The 5,725-nt window shown below is 43.8% G+C and overlaps 1 protein-coding gene across 2 annotated transcripts in view; it reads left to right on the top strand.

Moving 5' to 3' along the window:
- The first annotated feature begins 572 nt into the window (after window positions 1-572).
- Mdm4 (MDM4 regulator of p53) overlaps window positions 573-5,725 on the top strand; it is a 40,709-nt gene continuing 35,556 nt past the window's right edge. Inside the window, exon 1 of one of the 2 annotated variants that reach the window (XM_021157298.1) lies at window positions 573-708. The gene's annotated coding sequence lies outside the window, so the exon portion shown is untranslated. The remainder of the gene's footprint in view (window positions 709-5,725) is intronic. The other variant, XM_021157290.2, reaches the window with a different exon arrangement.

Below are 5,725 nucleotides of genomic sequence, written 5' to 3'. Positions count from 1 at the left end.
TGGGCTGTTTTTTTTTTTTTTTTTTTTTTTTATAAGTAATTATTTATTTAACTATTTTCTATAGGTATAAAAAAGAAATAAAAAAAAAAAAAAAAAAAAAAAAAGTAGTCAAAGGATCAGGAAGGGTTAGCTTGTAGGGAAATGAGAAGACTAGGGATGGAATATGGAAGTTGCCTTCAAAGCACGGGGTAATAGAGGCACAACTTTCTGAATAAAGTTTGAGGACAACCAGGGATAAATAGACCCTGTCTCAAAAAACAAATGGCACGTACAGAGCTTGAAGAAAATCCTATTCTTTCAAAACCTCTTTATGCAAGCAAGGTATGATGGGGCAAGCCTTAAATCTCAGCACTCGGGAGGCAGTCTGGTATACATAGTTCCAGGACAGCTAGAGCTACACAGAGAATCCCTGTCTCAATAGTAAAATAGAAAACTATCTCTGGCGGACCTCGGAGGTCGGGAGGCTCTCTTCCCGGACTAGCGTGTACTCGATGGTAGATTCTTCAGGCTTTCTAGCTCTCTAGTCCTCCAGGGTCCGCTCTATGGTTCCCCCGGCCTCCCCGGAAGCTCTTGGGAACGCTGGGTTTGAGAGGCCGGAAGTGGTGCTGCCGTTGCTCGCAGTTTCAAAATGCAGTGCAGGCCTTAGGGTCTCCGGCTGCCACCCCTCCCCCAGCTAGGAGGGGGAGCGACTCATGGAGCGGCCGTAAGGTGTGACGGTGGGGTCTGGCCCGCGGGGGGCCGGGGGAGCGGACAGAAGGCCCGGAGGCCTCGGAGCTGGGAACCGGGCGGGAGGAGGCTGGGGAGCTGAGGGCGGCGTGGTCCGCGGGGCCGCGGAAGGGGCTGTGGGGGAAGGGTGGCGCTTCGACCCAGGGGTGGAGGAAAATGGAGTGTGGCGAAACGGAGTCCACAGTTACTGACTGAAAGCGAAGTGAAGGGGTTGCTCTTTTATTTGCATTTCCACTTTGAGCGGTGGGTGAGGCACATTGAAGGAAAGGAGTCGTGGAGAGAGACCTGGAGAGTGTCATTGACATGACTTAAGACTTAAATAATTTCTAGGGCTGCAAATTGTCTGCTTTAGTGTGTGAAAGGTACTTGTTTGCGGTCTTCATACGGACCTGGGGCATTTAAAATTTTTTAAAAAATATCCTCCACGAATATGTTGTTATTATTACTATTGAGACAGAATCTCACTGTGGCCAACCCGGAGCTTGCTGTATAGACTAGGCTGACCTCAAACTCAAAGTCATCTGCCCCTGCCTCCAAAACAGCTTGCTCCTCTACCTCGCCCGGACCACGAATATGAACTTTAATTAGCATACCTCCCAATGATGCTTGTACATCCCCAGATTTTGACCCCACTCTTATTATGACACATCTGGATAAAACAATGCCTGTCTTGTCCTACTCAAGAAAGGTCTTTGTGGGTTAGGAACCTCTACCTAATGACAGGCACGACATGTGTCTGTCAAAGATATTTGAAACGTTTAATAATACTGTCAGTTGCTGCATATCTATTCAAGTTTAGTCTCCTCCTTCATACATTTCTGCTAGGAAAAAAGTTTTTTTTAGCTCCAAAGTATTACTTTCAGTATTATTTTACTGTACTGGTCAAGACCACAAACAATTCCTGTTTTTTTTTTTTTTTTTTTTTTTAAGCTATTTTCTTTATTTACCTTTCCTAGTTTCCTCTCCGAAAATTCCCTATCCCCTCTCCCTCCCTCTGCTCACTAGTCCACCCACTCCTGCTTCCTGGCCCTGGCATTCCCCTATACTGGGGAAAAGAACCTTCACAGGACCAAGGCCCTCTCCTCCAGTTAATGACTGACTAGGGCATCCTCTGCTACATATACAGCTAGAGACACAAGTCCCACCATGTGTTTTCTTTGATTTGTGGTTTAGTCCCAGGGAGCTCTGGAGGTACTGGTTAGTTCATATTGTTGTTCCTCCTTTGGTACTGTAAACCCCTCCAGCTCCTTCAGTCCTTTCTCTAGCTTCTTCCTTGGGGACCCTGTACTCTGTCCAATGGATGGCTGTGAGCATCCACTTCTGTATTTGCCAGGCACTGGCAGAGCCTCTCAGGAGACAGCTCTATCAGGCTCCTGTCAGCAAAATCTTGCTGGCATATGCAATAGTGTCTGGGTTTGGTGGTGGTTTATGGGATGGATCTCCAGGTGGAGCAGTCTCTGGATGGTCCTTCCTTCAGTCTCTGCTCCGAACTTTGTCTCTGTAACTCCTTCCATGGGTATTTTGTTCCCCCTTCTAAGAAGGATCGAAGTATCCACACCTTGGTCTTTCTTCTTGAGTTTCATGTGTTTTGCAAATTGTGTCTTGGGTATTCTGATTATCTGGGCTAATATCCACTTATCAGTGAGTGCATACCATGTGTGTTGTTTTGTGAATGGGTTACCTCACTCAGGATGATATCCTCCAGATCCATCCATTTGTCTTAAGAATTTCATAAATTCATTGTTTTTAATAGCTGCGTAGTACTCCATTGTGTAAATGTACCACATTTTCTGTATTCGTTCCTCCGTTGAGGGACATCTAGGTTCTTTCCAGCTTCTGGCTATTATAAATAAGGCTGCTATGAACATAGTGGAGCATGTGTCCTTCTTACCGGTTGGGACATCTTCTGGGTATATGCCCAGGAGAGGTATTGCTGGATCTTCCGGTATTAACTATGTCCAATTTTCTGAGGAACTGCCAAACTGATTTCCAGAGTGGTTGTCAGATACACTTTCTTTAGCTGGGTCCTCATTGGTTGTATGTACAGGTTATTCTTTTTTTTTTTTTTTTTTTTTTTTTTTTTTTTGGTTTTTCGAGACAGGGTTTCTCTGTGTAGCCCTGGCTGTCCTGGAACTCACTCTGTAGACCAACCAGGCTGGCCTCGAACTCAGAAATCCGCCTGCCTCTGCCTCCCAAGTGCTGGGATTAAAGGCGTGCACCACCACCCGGCTTGTAGGTTATTCTTTAGACAATCTGAAGCACCCCCATGTCCTGGTTCACCTTAAACCTTCAAGTGTAAGGGTAAATACAACCCTCTTAGCAGTCATTAATACACACTGTGGTGGTTTTAATGATAATGGGTCATAGGTTTGAATGCTTGATCCCTAGCTGGTGGAACTGTTTGGGAAGGATTAAGAGATAGGGTCTTGTTGAAAGAGGTGTGCTTCTGGGGGGCCTGCAGTGAGAAATTGGGTTTCTTTAAAAACACAGTAATATTATATGAAGACATTTTTGTTTGATTTTTTACTAGACTTTATTTTGGGAGAGGGTTTAGCTATGTAACCTCAGCTGGTCTTGAACTCAAAAGAGATCAGCCCACCTTTCTTGCCTCCTTCGTGCTGGAATAAAAAAGCTATCCATACCCCCCCCCCCTTTTTTTTTTCCCTTTTTGAGTCAGGGTTTCACTATGTGGTCCTGTCTGGCCTTGAACTCAGAGATCTGTCTGCCTTTACTTCCCGAGTGCTGGGATCAAAAGCTTTCTATATTTTTATAATATTTTATTATTTGTTTTGTATGTGCTTGTAGTGGTTAAGAGGGCAACTGTTGGAAGTCAGTTCTCCTTCCTACTTATGGGTCCTGGGTATTGTCAGGTTTGGCTTCGAGACTCTACCAGCTGACCCCATCTCGCTGGGATCCTTATGGTACCAAGGCTAGCCTTTCAGATACGTCTAAGGTCATTGCAGAAACCCATGCTGGCAAGAGTTGAGAAAAAACCCTCAGTCAGTCAGATGATGACTGATTTGTAGTCTCTCTGTTTTTCTTACCTCTTACTCTTTAGGTCTTGCCAAATCCCTACCATAAACTACTTTTCCCTGAGAAAAGATCTGAGCAGTGATGTAGGGGTAGAGGGGGACTGGTTGGGCCTTTTTTTTTTTCCCCTTCTATTTTAAAGACACTGTCTGTCGTCTGTGGTTTATATGTCTCTCTGTGTGCCATGTGTGCACCTAGTACCCTTAGAGGCCAGCACTGGATTTATAGAGGGTTGTTAGCTGGGAACCAAACCTAGGACCTCTCTAAGAACAGCAAATGTTCTTAACTGCTGAGTTAACTTTCCGGCCTTTGCATTTAAAAATTATATTTATTTTGAGACAGTCTTGCTAATCCGTTCTGAAGGCTTGGTAGATCAAGTTAGGCTTGAGCTCACAGAGATCCTCCTCTTACCTCTGCTTCTGGAGTGCTAGAAGTAACGTTTTGTGCATATCTCTGATGTCTTTTTAAAAGAAATACCAAAGTCAAATATATGCAAGAGGTATGCTAAAAGTTCCTAGTACATGCAAACATTGGAAGTAAAAGATTGAGAAAAGACATACCTGGAAATAATAACAAAAAGCAAGTTGGTATGATCATATCAATATATGATTAAATATACTTTTGTTTGTTTGTTTGTTTGTTTTTCGAGACAGGGTTTCTCTGTGTAGCCCTGGCTGTCCTGGAACTCAGAAATCCACCTGCCTCTGCCTCCCGAGTGCTGGGATTAAAGGCGTGTGCCACCACGCCAGGCTAAATATGCTTTAAGACAGAATTCCTTAAGATGCAAAGGATCCTTATATCATAACCACTAAAAAACAAATGTCAAGCCAGTACAACATAAGACATACACATCTTTGATTAAATTCTGAAATGAATGACTAATCTAGGGGCAAGCAATAAGAGTGTGTAAGATATTTTCAAAAGAGCCTGACTTAACCAATATGAATTTTACGAGCATTTGTTAGACACAGCAGCTGAGTGTCTGGGTGGGGTGGTTCTGAACTTCAGTCCTTGTATAAGTCTTTTTTTTTTTTAAAGATTTATTTTTTTATTATTTATTTTATATATCTGAGTACTCCATCGCTGTCTTCAGACACCAGAAGAGGGTATCAGATCTCATTACAGATGGTTGTGAGCCACCATGTGGTTGCTGGGAATTGAACTCAGGACCTCTGGAAGAGCAGTCAGTGTTCTTAACCACTGAGCCATCTCCCCAGCTCCTTGTGCAAGTCTTAACTACTCCCCAGCCCCTTTCTTCTTCAGGGAACTCCCCCTCCCTCTACTCCCTCCTCTCACCCCTGGAGTTTCTCCGTGTAACCCTGGCTGTCCTGGAACTTTTTCTGTAGACCAGGCTGGCCTCAAACTCCTCTGTCTACCTCTGCCTCCTAAATGCTGGGATTAAAGGTGTGTGGCACTATACCACCTGTCTCAGGGAACAATTTTATTTCATTTAACTTATGTTTTTCTAGTTAATTTTATTGAACATACATTCATTTCATAACTGACAACCACTTGTGAAACACTGAATTTTCAATTTGTGTTTCTAGTTCTTTATTTTATCCTATATATTTTATTTACTTTTTTTTTTTTGCCATCACAACTAGAATTTTTTTTTTTGCCCCCCCCCTCGTCCCCAACTAGACTTTTAAAAGGAGATTTATTGGGGCTGGTGAAATGGCTCAGCGGTTCTGAAGGTCCTGAGTTCAAATCCCATCAACCACATGGTGGCTCGCAACCATCCATAATGAGATCTGGCACCCTCTTCTGTCTGAAGACAGCTACAGTGTACTTAAAGATAATAAATTAAAAAAGAGAGAGATCAGCCGGGCGTGGTGGCGCACGCCTTTAATCCCAGCACTTGGGAGGCAGAGGCAGGCGGATCTCTGAGTTCGAGGCCAGCCTGGTCTACAGAGTGAGTTCCAGGACAGCTGGGCTACACAGAGAAACCCTGTCTCGAAAAACCAAAAAA

The sequence above is a fragment of the Mus caroli genome, chromosome 1, assembly GCF_900094665.2.
Source record: "Mus caroli chromosome 1, CAROLI_EIJ_v1.1, whole genome shotgun sequence".
Lineage (NCBI taxonomy): Eukaryota > Metazoa > Chordata > Mammalia > Rodentia > Muridae > Mus > Mus caroli.
This window is presented reverse-complemented; position numbering and strand designations above follow the sequence as displayed.